We start from the raw sequence: 18,060 nt of genomic DNA, 5'->3' as shown, positions 1-18,060 counted from the left end.
AGAATGGAGAGAGAAGTCTGGAGAAGAGCACAGAACTGGAGAGTTATTGGTAAGGGCGATTTAAAGGAAAAAAAAGAGAAAGGGTGAAAAAAAATCTAACAGCTAAAAACCAAAGTATAAGATGGCTGGTTTAAGAACTCCCTTCACAGTAATAACTTTGAATGTGAATGGTTTAAACTCTCCAATTAAAAGATACAGACTGGTAGAATGGATTTAAAAATATGATCCAGCAATATGTTGTTTACAAGAGACTCATCTTAGACCCTGGGACACACAGAGACTGAAAGTGAAAGGATGGAAAAAAATATACCACTCAAACTGTAATCAAAAGAAAGCTTGGGTAGCTATACTAACATTGGACAAAATAGATTTTAAATGCAAAGATGTCATAAGAGATAAAGAAGAACACTATATATTAACAAAAGGAATAATTCACCAAGAAGAAATAACAATTATAAATGTTTATGCACCCAACAAGAATCTCCAAAATACATGAGACAAATATTGGCTAAACTGAAGGGAGCAATAGACATGACTATAATAGTAGTGGGAGACTTCAATACCCCACTCTCTTCTATAGATAGGATGACTAGACAGAGGACCAATAAGGAAATTGAGAAACTAAACAATATGATAAATGAATTAGACTTAATAAACATATATAGATTGTTATATCCCAAAGTGCCAGGATATACATTCTTCTCTAGTGCCCATGGAATGTTTTCCAGGATAGATCATATGCCAGGGCACAAAACAAGTCTTAATAAATTTAAAGAGATTGAAATTACTCAAAACACATTCTCTGACCACAATAGAATGCAACTAGAAATCAATAGCCACCAAAGAACCAGATCTTTCACAAATATATGGAGGTTAAACAACACACTCCTAAACAACCAGTGGGTCAAAGAAGAAATTTCAAGAGAAATTGGTAAATATCTAGAAACAAATGAAAATGAGAACACAACATATCAAAACTTGTGGTATGCAGTGAAGGCAGTGCTGAGTGGGAAATTTATAGCTTTAAATGCATATATCAAAAAGCAGGAAAGAGCTAAAACTAAAGACCTAACTAAGCAACTGAAGAAGCTAGAGAATGATCAGAGAACTAACCCTCAAGCAAGTAGACAAAAATAATAACGGAGATTAAAGCAGAAATAAATGAGATGGAGAACAAAAAAAACAATAGAGAGAATAAATCAAAAGTCGGTTCTTTGAAAATAACAACAAGATTGACAGACCCTTAGCTAGACTGACACAGTCAAAAGGAGAGAACACAGAAACATAATAATAAATGAGAAGGGGATAATTTCTACAGATCCTGAAGAAATAAAAAAAATTGTAAGAAGATTCTGTGAGCAACTATATGCCAACAAGCTATACAATTTAGAGGAAACCCAAGAGGAATTAGAAGACCTCAACAAACCAATCACAAGTTAAGAGATCAAATCAGTCACCAAAAATTTACCTACAAATAAAAGCCCAGGCCAGATGGCTTTACAGGGAAATTTTACCAAACTTTCCAAAAAGAATTGACACCATTCTTGCTCAAACTTTCAGAAAATTGAAGAAAAAGGAATACTACCTAACTCATTTTATGAAGCTAATATCACTCTGATACCATAACCAGATAAAGACACTTCAAAAAAGGAAAACTATAGGCAATCTCCCTAATGAATATAGATGCAAAAATCCTAAACAAAATACTTGTAAATCAAATCCAAAGGCACATTAAAAGAATTATATACCACAACCAACTGGGGTTCATTCCTGGCATGCAAGGGTAGTTCAACATAGGAAAATCAATTAATGTAATTCAACACATTAACAAATCAAAAGGAAAAAATCAAATCATCATCTCAATAGATGCTGAAAAAGCATTCTACAAAATTCAACATCTCTTTTTGATAAAAACACTTCGGAAGGTAGGAATTTCAGGAAACTTCCTCAAAATGATAATGGAAGTATATGAAAAACCCACAGCCAGCATAGTACTCAATGATGAGAAGCTGAAGGCCTTCCCGCCTAAGATAGGCAATGAGACAAGGATGCCCACTGTCATCCCTATTATTCAACATTGTGCTAGAAGTTTTAGCCAGAACAATTCGCCAAGATAAAGATATAAAAGGTATGCATATTGGAAAGGAAGAAGTAAAACTGTCATTATTTGCAGATGATATGATCTTATATTTGAAAAATCCTGAGAATTAGACCACAAAGCTACTTGAGCTAATAAGCAAATTCAGCAGAGTGGTGGGATGTAAGATTAATGCACATAAGTCAATAATGTTCCTATACACTAATAATGACCTAACTGAAGAGGCAATCAAAAAAAAAAAATTCCATTCACAGTAGCAACTAAAAAAATCAAGTACCTAGAAATAAACTTAACCAAGGACATAAAAGACCTCTATACAGAAAATTACAAAATTTTACTAAAAGAAATAAAAAAGGACCTAAATAGGTAGAAAAATATTCCATGCTCATGGATAGGAAGACGGAATATTAAGATGTCACTTCTACCCAAACCAATTTGCAGATTCAATGCAAATCTAATCCAAATTCCAACAACCTACTATGCAGACTTGGAAAAGCTAGTTATCAAATTTATTTAGAAGGGAAAGGGGTCTTGAATTGCCAAAAACATCCTATAAAAGAAGAACTAAGTGGGAAGACTTAGACTTCTAGACTTTGAAGCCTACTATAAAGCTATGGTGGTCAAAACAGCATGGTACTGGCATAAAGGTAAACATATTGATCAACAGAATCAAATTGAGAGTTTGGAAATAGACCCTAAGATATATGGTCAACTGATTTTTGATAAGGCCCCCAAATCCACTGTACTGGGACAGAACAGTCTCTTCAACAAATGGGGTGGGAGAACTGGGTAGCCAAAACAAAAAGAATGAAAGGGGATCCCTACCTCACACCCTATACAAAAATTAACTCAAAGTGGATCAAAGGCCTCAGTATATGAAACAGTACCATAAAACTCCTAGAAGATAATGTAGGGAAATATCTTCAAGACCTAGTATTAGTAGATGGCTTCTTAGACCTTACACCCAAAACACAAGCAATGAAAGAAAAAATAGATAAATGGGAACTCCTCAAGCTTAGAAGTTTCTGTACTTCAAAGGAATTTGTCAAAAAAGGTGAAGAGGCAGCCAACTCAATGGGAGAAGATATTTGGAAACCATGTATCTGATAAGAGACCAATATCTTGCATATATAAAGAAATCCTACAACTCAACAATAGTACAAACAGCCCAATTATAAAATGGGCAAAAGATATGAAAAGACATTTCTCCAAAGAAGAAATACAAATGGCTAAAAAAAACACATGAAAAAAATGTTCATCTTCACTAGCTATTAGGGACATGCAAATCAAGAGCACAATGAGATATCATCCTACACTAGTAAGAATGGCTACCATCAAACAAACAGGAAACTACAAATGCTGGAGAGGATGTGGAGAAATTGGAACTTGTATTCATTGCTGGTGGGACTGTCTAATGGTTCAGCCACTCTGGAAGACAGTTTGGCAGTTTCTCAGAAAAGTAGATGTTGAATTATCCTATGATCTGGCAACTCCACTTCTCGGTATATGCCCAGAAGATTTGAGAGCAGTGACATGAACAGACATTTGCACACCAGTGTTCATAGCAGCATTGTTCACAATTGCCAAGAGATGGAAACAACCCAAGTGTCCTTCAGCAGGTAAGTGGATAAACAAAACGTGGTATATACATACGATGGAATACTACGCAGCAGTAAGAAGCAACAAGATCTTGAAACATATGGCAACATTGATGAACCTTGAAGATGTAATTCTGAGTGAAATAACTCAGACACAAAAGGAGAGAGATTATGTTACCACTTCTATGAACTATCTGAACAATGTAAAATCAATGTGGATTCTGGGAATAAGCCTGACCCTGGCATTGAGGGACTGAGAATGCCTTTTTGACCAAAGGGGGAAAAGAAAAGCAACAAAATAAGGTTTTAGTGGCTAAAAGAATTCAAATAGAGTCAGGAGGTTGTCCTGGAGGTTACTCCTATGCAGGCTTCACCTAGATATGCCAAATGACCACAATATGGTAAACCCAAGTCAACAGTAATCTCGAAAACCTTAAAGAATACCCGGATCCCTATCTGAGACTCTATAAAAGTTTCACTCACTAAGTTTATTCTTCTGAAACTTAAATCCTTCAGAGTGCTTCTATGCCAGCTAAGTCCCGAAACCCAGAGGCAGTAGCCTCTTCAAGAACTTGAACTAGATGTGTCCCCTTTGCTCATAAAGTTGACAGCCCTTTTCAACATGAACAGGTTAGGGTGGTCACTGCCTAGACATCCCTGAAGATCAGGAAAGTGATTAAACTAGAGGAGGGGTAGCAACAGACAATGTGGAATTTAACAAAGGATTATGAATACTGAATCTTTATATGGTTTTCTTTTTTCTTAGTTGCTAGGGTATTAGAATAGTTAGAAGGAAAGAATTGAAATGGTGGAACTGTAAACCATAGCATCCTTTGAAATTTGTTCTATAACTGCTTGTTAAATTGTAATTTGAAGCTATACCTTTTTGTATATATATTTCATAATAAGGAAGTAACTGAAACTGGAACTGTAACCTAAAATAGTCTTTGAAATTTGGTCTCTATTTGTTAAATTGCACCTGGAAAGCTTTTATGTATATATGTTATATTCTACAATAAAAAATATGATATAAAAAATAATAGAGCTCATCCCACAAAAAAAGTTAGATAAATTATTTCTAAATATATGAATGCTCTTTGAAGTTCCCGTTGTAAATTCTGAGCTCAATTTAAAAAACAAAGCAAATACCAAAAAAACAAAACAAAACAAAACAAAAAAAACAGCCAACCAAAAAAACGCACCTTGAATTTATATACAATTTAAGTTGTAACCAAACATTAAATACTAGGTTGAATTTTGAAAATATTTTCTAGCAGTAAGAATTGTAGAATGAGATCTTCTAAAGATAATATCAATCAGAACTGACCTGATTAGAGCATTGAAGGATCCATATTATAGAACAACCTGTTATGATAGGGTTTTGAGAGAACAGATGACTTAATACATGCTTTAAGAAAAAAATCTTGGGTTGAATTGCAGAAATATTGAATTTATTTATCTGAAAGCACTGGAGAATGTTCTAGAAAGGGTTCAGTACATAATGACGTTTCACTGTAACTCTAGCCAATTTGGTGTAGTCTGCTGTTGTAGAGAAGTGCTTAAGACCTATTGGAGAGAGAATTTACCTTACCTTAGCCTTTCTGTTCTTCTCTCTCCTGTCCTTTCCGTATATTTCTTCGAACATAAAAAGAGAAATACAATGAAAACAGAGTCTTTTCAGTCATATTTTTCATTCCTTAGCTAAGAGTAGAAAGGAGTTCTATGAAAGGCTTTAACATGTATATATAGCATAGCAAAATAATCAGCAGTATGGATTTTGGAACCAGACAGATCTGAATTCTAATTCTCTATACTTCTTAGTTGTATACTTTTTGATTTTCAATTTCTTAATTTATAAAATGAGGATATTAGCTCTTCGGGGTATATTCTGCAAGAAGAAACTCCTTTGATTGATCTACTAGAACCCAATGAAGGGGAGGCCAGAACCCCGAGGAATCTTAGTTTACCATTTATAAAATAAGATTAATAATAATCTCTTCAGGGTGTTCTTGGGATAATTAAATGAGATATTTACAAGCACTGTGCCTGACATATAGAGGACTCTCAATAATTGTGAATTATTCTTACTATTACTGCAGTTGTCAGATGTCTGTTGATGGACTTATGGCCTGCATGGACTTAATCTGTACTCTAGGGAAAGGCCAATCTGCTAACCTGGTGAGTTAGATAAAGCATTTTGCTTTGAAAAGTCATTAGTAGAAGGCAAGCACAGTGTGTACTAGGTGAGGTGTGACTGCAGGACATCAAGAAAAATTGGGGTTTGAAGTAACAGCCCCCTTTATCCAAGCAGAAAACAGCCTGACGCAAGCAGTGCTTTCTAAATGGCTGTGAATGGAACAACCTACGAGGAATATTTTCCATCTGGAGTACTGGTAATTAACCCAAATGAGACTAAACTGCTGGAAAAGTGCAAGAGCAATGGAAAATAAAAACGGTGCCTTGTATTGAATGGGTTAAGGGCTGTATTGTACTTTAATTCAGAAACAACTTTTGGTGGGTGGAAAAAGTTAAAGTAATTAATTCTAGAGTAAACTGTGTTAGATTTTATTTATTGGGGGGAAGTCTCTAAATCTGTGTTAAATCTGTATATTTCTAGATCTAGAGTCTAGATCTAGATCAGCTATTACCATCCAGCCCCTAATAGAAATTCCTTTAATATAATTTGGACCTTGAGAAACTCATAGAGAAAGTGAAAACCATTTCAAGAAACAATATTTTTGACTGTATTAAATTTCAGTGTCTTGTTCTTCATTGGCCTTTTTTTTCTTTTTTTTTTTTTTTCATTTTTATTGAGATTGTTCAGATACCATATAATTATCCAAAGATCCAAACTGTACAATCACTTGCCCCTGGGTACCCTCATACAGCTGTGGATCCATCACACTTAATTTTTGTTCAATTTTTAGAAACTTTTCATTACTCCAGACGAGAAATAAAGTGAAAAGATGAAAAAAAGAAAAGGAAACTCTAATCCTCCCCTATCCCTAACCAACCCCCCTCAATTGTTGACTCCTAGTATTGATATAGTACGTTTGTTACTGTTTATGAAAAAATGTTGAAATACTACTAACTGTAGTATATAGTTTGTAATAGGTATATAGTTCTTCCTTATATGCCCCTCTAATATTAACTTCTAATTGTATTGTCATACATTTGTTCTGGTTCATGGAAGCGATTTCTAGTATTTGTACAGTTGATCAAGGACATTGCCCACCATAGGATTCAGTTTTATACATTCCCATCTTTTGACCTCCAGCTTTCCTTCTGGTGACATATATGACTCTGAGCTTCCCCTTTCCACCTCATTCACACACCATTCGGCGCTGTTAGTTATTCTCACATCTTGCTACCAACACCCCTGTTCATTTCCAAACATTTAAGTTCATTCTAATTGAACATTCTGCTCATACTAAGCAACCACTCCCCATTCTTAAGCCTCGTCCTATATCTTGGTACCTTATATTTCATGTTTATGAGTTTACATATTATAATTAATTCCTATCAGTGAGACCCTGCAATAATTGTCCTTACGTGTCTGGCTTATTTCACTCAGTATATTGCCCTCGAGGTTTTGTCATCAACCCATTTTTTTTTTTAATATGGTTTTGTTCACTCACCATACATTCCATCCCAAGTAAATAATCAATGGTTCTCTGCATGGTCATACATTTATGTGTTCACCACCTTCACCACTATCTATATAAGGGCATCTACATTTCTTCCACAAGGCAGGAGAGAGAGTCAAAGAAGGTAGAGAGGCAAAAGAAAGAGGAAAAAAAAAAATGACAGCTAGGAAGCAGCAAAAGGAAAAATAACCTTAAATCAAAGTAGAATAAAGAATCAGACAATACCACCAATGTCAAGTGTCTAACATGCCTCCCCTATCACCCCCTCTTATCTGCATTTACCTTGGTATATCACCTTTGTTACATTAAAGGAAGCATAATACAATGATTCTATTAGTTACAGTCTCTAGTTTATGCTGATTGCATCCCTCCTCCAATGCCTCCCCATTTTTAACACCTTGCAAGGTTGACATTTGCTTGTTCTCCCTCGTAAAAGAACAGATTTGTACATTTTATCACAATTGTTGAATACTCTAGATTTCACCGTTACACAGTCCCAGTCTTTCTTTCCTCCTTTCTTGTGGTGTCTAACATGCTCCCCACCTTCCTCTCTCAACCGTATTCATAGTTACCTTTGTTCAGTGTACTTACATTGTTGTGCTACCATCTCCCAAAATTGTGTTCCAAACCACGCACTCCTGTCTTCTATCACCCTGTAGTGCTCCCTTTAGTATTTCCTGTAGGGCAGGTGTCTTGTTCACAAAGTCCCTCATTGTCTGTTTGTCAGAAAATATTTTGAGCTCTCCCTCATATTTGAAGGACAGCTTTGCTGGATACAGGATTCTTGGTTGGTGGTTTTTCTCTTTCAGTATCTTAAATATATCACACCACTTCCTTCTTGCCTCCATGGTTTCTGCTGAGAGATCCGCACATAGTCTTATTAAGCTTCCTTTGTATGTAATGGATTGCGTTTCTCTTGCTGCTTTCAGGATTCTCTCTTTGTCTTTGACATTTGATAATCTGATTATTAAGTGTCTTGGCGTAGGCCTATTCATATCTCTTCTGTTTGGAGTACACCGCGCTTCTTGGATCTGTAATTTTATGTCTTTCATAAGAGATGGGAAATTTTCATTAATTATTTCCTCTATTATTGCTTCTGCCCCCTTTCCCTTCTCTTCTGCTTCTGGAACACCACTTCATTGGCCTTTTAATTTTTGTTTCTGCCATTTAGCATACTTGATTCCCTTTATGCATTACCGCTCAAAACCCGTGACCTAACAGCTAGAATTTGGCATTAGACAGTTAAATTCAGGCAACATTTATTGAGCACCTGTTGGGTACCAGTCAGTGTGCTGGATGCTAGGACACTGTCCATGTTCTCATGGAATTCCTAGTCTTGTTAGGTGATGTCAATTGATAACAATAATCATAGCTACCATTTATAGAGCACTTACATGTTCTATATATATAATATAGGTGCTTTATATGTATTAAGCCACCTAATCCTCACAAGGGCTTTGATACAGGTACTATTATTATTTCATTTTATAGACAAGGTCCCTGAGACACAAGAGTTCAAGTAACTTGCCTAGTGTTGAAAAGCAGGGTGGGAATTTGAATCTAGGCTCTTTGGTTCCACTGTGCCGGACACAGTGACACTTACAATTTTGTTCTTTAAACCTCAGAACGCAACTTAAAAATCTAGTAAGTCCAGTGAAAAATCTAGTTATATTTGTGTTAATGTTAAAAACGCATATTTGCTTGTTCTTTGCTCAATTAGCTTTTAATTTGACGAATGAAATTCTTTTAGTGACACCTTTATAAACTCAGTCTCTTAAATGTTTCAAACCGCACTTACAGATTAATGTATCAGATTCCCTTAAGCATTTTACACTTCTCTTAATAAATAGGTCAGAGGCATAACTCTTTGGTTTCATTGGGACAAGATTAATTTGGAGCATGTTGAAGAGAAAATGAGAGAAGAGGAAATGGACACAGTGAACAGAGAGTGCTTTCAAGGGACTTGCTTTAAAGAGAAGTAGAGAAATGGAGCAATAGCAGGAAGGAAGACAGGAAATCTGGAGAAGCTTTTTCTTTTAAACATGGGAGAGAGCAGCTTTTTAATGTGGTGATGGGAATTATTCCTGTAGAGAATGAGAACCCAGTGATGGAAGCGGCAGGCTGACCGTGTGTTGCTCTTCTAAATCCCATTGAGGTGGATGTAGCAGCCAGGGAAGATACGGCCTTACCTGGAGCAAGTATCAAACATTATAAAAAAGACTGAAACATTGGAAACAGCTGAAATGTCTAACCTAGAGGAATTACATACACTGTTACATAGCCATAATTATTAGATATATATAGATAGAACTACTTTTCAGCTGTTAAAATTCAGTATAGAAGTTCTATATTAATTGATGTGGAAAGATTTCCAAGACTTAAATGGGGAAAAATGTAGGGTTTTTTGGGTGGGAAAAGTATGTAATTCACACAGTTTGTCAGAGAAAAATGTGTGAAAGATGGGATTATGGGTGATTTAAAAAATTTCATTAGACTTTTCTTGCTTTTCAAATTACTTCCCCTGGTTTTTCTACAATGAGCATATATTACTTATATCTTTTTATTAAGTCATTCTCAAAGTGTAAGTGAGTTCAATTCATTTATATGAATCATAAAATACTGCTTTATTTTTACTTTTTAGCCATTTTATTTCAGGTTTTCTGTTTATTTATTTTCCTTCTTTTCATATTATCTGTTCTTGTTCCTGGTTCTTGTTAGGATCCCTTATATCTTCTATGTAATATGCTTGTTTTATTCTTTTTCATTCTGGTCCATTAACTTGGTTTTGGCTGATGTACGTGATTTGATTTGTTGTTTTTCTCTGTAGCAGTTGTGCCCCTATGATAGCTACATATTTTTCTCTGTGTGTTCATTTTCCTCTGAGGTATTAGTCATCTCATCTCTTGATGTATCCCTGGCTAACCAAGCCAAAGCACTGGATGAGCTCACCGAGGGAGGGAAAGTAAATGGAGGACTAAGAAGAGTCCTGGGAGGTACTCCAGTGTTTAGAGGTTGAGGAGATGAAGAGGAACTTGGAAAGGAAACTTGAGATGGAACTATCAAAAAGGTAGGAGGAAAACCAGACAAGTATTGTATCTTGGACATTAAGTGAAGAAAGTATTTCAAGGAGGAGAGGGTGATCAACTGTGTAAAATGCTGCTGAAAGGTTAAGAAAGATGAGGACTGAGAATTTATCATTTTCTTTAGGAACTTGGAGGTCATTAGTGACTTTGATAAGAGAAATTCCAAGAAGTGATGGTGGTGAAAACCTTATTGGAGTAGAGTCAAAAAAGATTGGGAGGGAGCTCCTTACTACTTTTGGTTTAACTGCCTGATTCACAAATCATTTATTGCCTGAATAAACTTTAACAAAATTAAAAAAAAAAAAGATTGGGAGTAGACGGGTTGGACATAGCAGGTTCAAATAGCTCCTGTACATTCTCCTGTAAGGAAGAGCAGAAGAAGGAAGTTGTAGGTGGAGGAAGATGTGACATCAAGAGTTTTTCTTTTTGTTTTGTTGCAGTGGGAGCAATTATAACCTATGTTAATGCTAGTGGAAATGATCTTGAAGAAATTAAAAAACAAACAAACAGATAATTCAAGACAGAGAGAAGAAAATTCTTGAGTAATGATATTGAGTGAGAGGGATCCAGAACACAAGAAAGGGGACGACTTTAGCTAAAGGTAAGGATATTTGTCCATAGTAAAAGGTTAATATATTTGGGTACGGATGAAGGTAGATGGGTAGATGTTATGGAAGCTTGAGAAAGTTCTTTTTTGATAGCTTCAGTTTTCCCAGTGGAATTGGAAGGAAAGTTAAACAATTGAGAGTGTAAGGTGCATGGAGAAAGTGTCGTTTTGAAGAGAGAAGAAAAAGTGTGAAATAGTGTTTTAGGAGAGTGGGAGAATAATAGGATTAAGTAGCATTAAGGGCTCACTTGAGTTAGTGAATTTAAAGCAAACCATTAAGGTGGTGGGTTTTTTCTCCAGCCTTGTCCAGCTGCAAGGGCGCAAACAAGGAAAGGCAAAGAGTTAGATTTAACCAGGATTGTGGTTTAGTCAGGCAAGTAAGATAAGGTGAGAGGGTAAGGGAGTTGAGGGTCTGATTAAAATGATGGACTATGGAATGAATTAACCCTGGATTGGAAGAGAGAAGACGGCATGAGGGTGGTCGGTATGATGAGTTGAAAGTGAGGCAAATGATTGTTAGAGTTTGGGTACTGACAGGAGTTGTCTGAAAATATAGGAGGTGGTAGTTGGGGAGTTGATGTTTGGAACTGAGATAATGGAGGGGTTGTAGTAATTGTGAATGACAAGGCCCAGGGAATGGCCATGGAAGAAAGTGACCAAGTTAGGATGGAAAATAAGAACATTAAGAGAGACATCTACTTCTGGCTATGACTGAATAACAGGGCCAAGATTTATCCTCCTCCTCTAAACAACTAAAACACTATACAAAATAAATTGCAACAACGGTTTTCAAACATTGGGCAACAGGCAGATCTCAAAGTGATCCTTGAGAGAAGGCGAGCCCTATGGTTGCCTCCAGCTCACTATCTGGAGGTCATACTTGGGAGTACAAATCCAAACGGAAGCCTGGAGGTCGCTCTGAGTTGAGGAGACAGAGTTGGGAAGTCAGGGAGGCCAAAGAGACTAGAACTCACAGCGGAGAGTTACTGGAGAAGAGAAAGCAACACAAAGGAGACTCCAGGGGAGATGGGTAGAGGATGCCCCAGAGTCCTCAGCAGAGTACTATTGAACGCTGCATGTAAGGAAACCATTCGAAGCTGGGGAACGACATAGGACAACCTTAGAGTCCTGGGTTTCTTTCTGACATAAAGGGCTTGATGATTTGAAGGCAGACCCTGGTGAAGAGGCTGTGAGTGTTGAGGAGGAAGGAGAGAAGTGGTGCTGCCAGGAGCACAGAGTTCTGGGGCTCCCACTTGACTCTTAATGATGGAGGAGACCTGACCTGCAGAGGGGTTGTCTTACTCCAAGCATTGATTCCCTTTTGACTGCTGCTTCACTTGACTCTTGCTATTGAGACATGGAGTCCTGCAGAGAGTTGGACTTAAAACTGTTAATAATCTAAGAATTTATTGTTATCCCTTGTCTATGGACTTTCTCCCACAAGCGTACAACTAATTTATGGTTTCAAAACAGGATTTATTTAACAAAATATGTTTTTTAGGAAATTTGCTAGAAAGTATTGTTACTTTAAGTAAGGATAGCCTCTAATTTCAGCCTAAAGATTAGATAAATTCTTGTAAAGGAGATTTTCCAAGGCCAAATTAGAATTCCTTGAGGTCAGGGAGAGGGTTATATTCATCTCTGTGTTCCTAAGGCCAAATACATAGCAAGTGCTCAGTAAAGATTTGTTGAATATGTGCATTTTTGGGTGAAATGTAGCATTTTGGGTGATTAAAGACTTCGGGTGAATTTGATCGTGGGTGCTGAGGCAGCCGAAATTCTGATGTCTCCACGTTTTAACTAGAACTGTGAAACTGCAGTTGGGTATGTTGATTTAGGATTTTTCTTATTGGTTTGCAGTTGATTTTAAATTCTTTTCTTACATTGGGAATGATAGGGAAGAATACACGACTGCAGTTGTTTCAGGTTAGTGGCTTAAGGTAAGGGAAGAACAGAACTCTTTGAAGATACTGTGCTAAGATTTGTACAGATTTAAATTTCATTTATTTTTTTGAAAAAAAGAAATACATTCACATTATTGAAAATTTAAAAGGCTCAAAACTCAAGTATATCCTTCCCCCTCTGTCCACAAGCTAACTGGTCTCTGCCCCCTGCCCAGGGGCCACCACTGTAGTCTTAAAGTCATGAGTTAACCTTTTAGGTAATAGATAAGGTTAGGAAACAGTAATAGGACGTGCTCAGTAAGTTAGCCATTATTGTGTACCAGGCATTGTGCTGAACATTTTTAATGTAATTTAGTTAATCTTCACAACACCCCTTCCTCCACTGCTCAAACTTCTGCCTGCTTGGCCCCCCATCTTCAGCTGTTGACCTTGCATTTTATTTTGTTTTTCTGCAAACTATCTTCTCTTTGTTTTCTCTTGTTAAAGTTGAAATGTCTCCCTGATGTGATATGGATCTGGTGGTTGTGCTGGAGCTGGCTTCTATCTGCTTGAAAACTGACTGTACTCATCTTTACTCAACTCTGTGCTCAGTGGCATTGTGTTGGTAATTTGAAATCAGCCATGGTGGGAATATTTACACCATGGAAATTGGCTTATCAGGGCTATTTTTTTCAGAGTGTCTGTTAAATATTTATCAACACACCACTGTCTGGACCTGCTCTCCACTCTTACCCTTAGTGAGTTCATTAAACAACAAAGTTAGCTGAAGTATGGAATCATAAAAGATTATGCATGCCTTGTCTTAAATATGTTATTTTGAAATAAAACACATTTGCAATTATTTGACACTTCTGATTATGAAAATGTTAAAAACTAGAGATGCTGTATCTCTGAGACACCTGAAACTCAGAGCTAGAGTTCGGCAGATACGAATGTCAGTATTAGTGCATACAGCCACTGTCAAAAAAAAAAAAAAAAAAAGCTGAAAAAGAGCCCAGACTTCAATTAGTGATATGAATGAAGCAGGTCTGGTTAAGACCAGGGCAAGCCAGGCCAAAGGGTAAAGGTTGAAACTGATTGTGTTTTAAAACTTGAACTTCCATATGAGACCAAGGGAATAGATATCTATTTGGTACAGGATCTAAATTTTCTAAACGGTACAACTCTACAGTTGATTTGTTCAAACACCACAATTGCATGGAACTTTGAATAGGAAGTGAGATACGGTAGGTTAGTATAGGCTGGAGTGAAACAGTGACATATCCCAGGGTAATTTGGGCAGATAATAAAAAATATATTTACAGCCTCCCCCTCCCCAGCCCCGAGGATCTGGGGGAAGGTGCAGATGTGTTGGACATCCTCACCTGGACTGGTGTTGATGTTGTCACAAACATTGGGACTGGCGGTTTGATGTGCTGAGCCCTCGAGCGTGGGACTTGCCCTTATGAGGCTCATTACCACAGAGGAGAGTCTAAAGTTGTATGTAATGGTGCCTAAGAGTCTCCCCCTGAGTACCTCTTTGTTGCTCAGATGTGGCCCTCTCTCTCTCTAACTGAGCCATCTCGACAGGTGAACTCGCTGCCCTCCCCCCTATGTGGGACCTGACTCCCAGGGGTGTAAATCTCCCTGGCAGTGCAGAATATGACTCCCGGGGATGAATGTGGACCTGGCATCGTGGGACTGAGAGTATCTTCTTGACCAAAAGGGGGATGCAAAATGAGACGAAATAGTTTCAGTGGCTGAGAGATTTCAAATGGAGTCGAGAGGTTACTCTGGTGGACATTCTTATGCACTATATAGATAACACCTCTTAGGCTTTAATGTATTGGAATAGCTAGAAGTAAATACCTGAAACTACCAAACTCCAACCCAGCAGTCTGGACTCCTAAAGACAATTATATAATAATGTAGATTACAAGGGGTGACAGTGTGATTGTGAAGACCTTGTGGATCACACCCCCTTTATCTAGTGTATGGATGAGTAGAAAAATGAGGATAAAAACTAAAAGACAAATGGGGTAGGATGGGGGGATGATTTGGGTGTTCTTTTTTCACTTTTACTTTTTATTCTTGTTCTGGTTCTTTCTGATGTAAGGAAAATGTTCAGAGATAGATTGTGGTGATGAACGCATAACTATGTTATCATACTGTGGACAGTGGATTGTATACCATGGATGATTGTATGGTGTGTGAATGTATTTCAATAAAACTGAATTTAATAAAAAAAAATAGATGCTGAAGGACTAGTACAATGAACATATACCTATCACATGTATTTGATAATTCATTTTTTTCCTGAATCATTTCAAAGTAGGTTGTAGACATCATGGCGCTTCACCCTGAAATGTATCAGCATACATCTCCTACATAGCCCTAATTCCAATATTGCTCCTAAGAAAGTTCTAATTCTCACAAACCATTTATCTAGCCTGTATTCAGATTTCCTCAGTTGTCCTCAGTGTTATGTATAATTTTTTTTTCCTTAACAAGGATCCAGTCAAGGATTGTGTATTGCATTTTTTTTTTTGCTAAAACTTATTTATGTTTGTAATGCTACTCTGTGGGTTATATGCCTTTAAACAACCACTTTTGAATATGTTTGCCTTCAGTGAGGCACTGATACTTACAATCCCATTAATGAACCATATCACACATGTCCATTCCCATACCATGAAGTTCACCCTCATTATCATATTTGTACATATTAGATTATCATTCCCCCTTCACTAGCTTCTATCTCTCGGATCCCTATATTCAATATTATAAGACACTTATTTTACATTGTTCACGGAGTTCACATTAGTGGTAACATACAACATCTCTCCTTTTGTGCCTGGCTTTTTTCACTCAGCATTATGTCTTCAAGGTTCATCCATGTTGTCATGTTTCAAGACCTCATTCCCTCTTATTGCTGTGTAGTATTCCATCATATGTATATACTACATTTTGTTTATCCACTCATCTGTTGAAAGACACTTGGATTGCTTCCATATCTTGGCAATTGTGAACAATGGCACTATTGAACATCAGTGTGCGAATGTCTATTCGTGTCACTGCTTTCAGATCTTCTGGGTATATACCGAGAAGTAAAATTGCCGGATCATAGGTAACTTGATATCTAGTTTTCTGAGGAATCGCCAAACTGTCTTCCAGAGTGGCTGTACCATTATACATTTCCACCAACAATGAATAAGAGTTCTGATTTTTCCATGTCCTCTCCCACATCTGTAGTTTCCTGTTTGTTTCATGGCAGCCATTCTTATTAGTGTAAGATGATATCTCATTGTGGTTTTCATTTGCATCTCCCTAATAGCTAATGAAGATGAACATTTTTTACATGTATTTTTTAGCCATTTGTATTTCTTCAGAGAAATGTCGTTTCATATCTTTTGTCCATTTTATAATTGGGCTGTTTGTACCATTGTCATTGAGTTGTAGGATTTCTTTCTATATGCAAGACATCAATCTCTCATCAGATACATGGTTTCCAAATATTTTCTCCCATTGCGTTGGCTGCCTCGTCACCTTTTTGACAAATTTCTTTGAGGTACAGAAGCTTTTGATTTTGAGAATTCCCATTTATCTGTTTCTTTCTTCGTTGCTTGTGCCTTGGGTGTAAGGTCTAAGAAGCAACTTCCTAATACTAGGTCTTGAAGATGTTTCCCTACATTATCTCCTAGGAGTTCTATGGTACTGTTTCTTATATTGAGGTTTTGATCCCCTTTGAGTTAATTTTTATATGGGGTGTGAAGTAGCAGGCCCCATTCATTCTTTTGGATATGGATATCCAGTTCTCCCAGCCCCATTTGTTAAAGAGACTGTTCTGTCCCAGTGTCCATTGCATTTGTTGTTACATCAGTTTTGTCTCTTAAGTTAGAATAGTCCCCTCATTTTTTTTTCATGACATTGTCTTTTTTCTACTTTTTGTAACTTTGAAACATATACAAAGGCAGAGAACATAGACAATGATCCACAATATACCCACCACCCAGATTCAATAGTAACCAAAATTTAACATCTTTGCCTCATTTTTTTCTTTGCTAAAATATTTTAAAATAAACTCAAGACATGTCATTTTGCCCTCATAATTTTTTTAAAAAGCTTTTTCTTACATAACCAGATTGCCATTATAACACCAAACAAAATGAATAATGACAACTTTTTAAGAAACCAGGCTCGTTGTAGAGTGTCCTTCATTTTGGATTCGTATGACTGTTTTCTCACGGTATCCTTTAACTCATTTCTCTATCTTTTGTATTTCCTCTACACTGGAATTTAGGTCCAAATTCTTGTTAAACACTTTTGGCAAGAATACTTCATAAGAATGAAGTGTGCTTTAGAGCATCACATTGGGAGTCACATGTTTGGTTGTTCAGTCTCCGTGATGTTAGATTTGACCACTTGATTAAGGTGATGACTGCCAGTTGTCTCCATTGTAAAGATCTGTTTTCCCCTCTGGGATTAGCAGTAATCTCTGGAGTGACACTTTAACACCATATAAATATCCTTTTCTCCATCAATCTTTCCCCTAATGGTTTTAGTAACCATTGAATCAGTTTATTTCAACAGGTATTAAAACATGGTATTGCCATTTTTCTGATGTAGGACCAGGGCATTTTCTTTGAGTATGGTTTTGCTAATTGTTGTTTTCCTGTATGAACCACATCCATAGCATATTTTGTCTAATTTCTGGTTTTCTTTTCACTTTAAAGGGAGCAAGAATGTAATGACATTTTCAAAGCAATAGTGCAGAATCTTTCTAGATTTTTTTCCTCACCTTTCATGCTTGTCTTACCCACTCCTAATTCAATAGCAGGTGTTTTTTTTTTTGTTTTTTGTCTTTTTTAAAAGCAATTTGCTTTTACTGATTCTTTCCAGAGAGTCATTGTAATCTTCATAGAAACAATACCTCTCCCTTTATTCTAAGTTTCTATAATATTTAAATTATATACTTGCAGCATTAAGTACAGATGTCACAAAAAGATTTGAAAACAGAAATAAGCAAACTCTTAGTAAGCATTCTACTTAATCTATGGGAGTAGAGTTTGCAGGATCCAGGTAGAAACCTACTAGCCAAAAGCATTCAGTGTGCTGTGGGCTAGTCGGTTGTTTTACAGGGAAAA

General features: G+C 36.7%; 1 protein-coding gene across 4 annotated transcripts in view; it reads left to right on the top strand.

The window, feature by feature from the left end:
• The window catches only part of CNNM2 (cyclin and CBS domain divalent metal cation transport mediator 2), a 152,047-nt gene that overhangs the window by 78,010 nt on the left and 55,977 nt on the right, over window positions 1-18,060 (top strand). The window lies entirely within an intron of this gene.

This window comes from Choloepus didactylus, chromosome 15, assembly GCF_015220235.1.
Source record: "Choloepus didactylus isolate mChoDid1 chromosome 15, mChoDid1.pri, whole genome shotgun sequence".
In the NCBI taxonomy this organism is placed as follows: domain Eukaryota; kingdom Metazoa; phylum Chordata; class Mammalia; order Pilosa; family Megalonychidae; genus Choloepus; species Choloepus didactylus.
The sequence above is the reverse complement of the archived record's forward strand: the minus strand, read 5'-3'. Positions and strand labels throughout refer to the sequence as shown.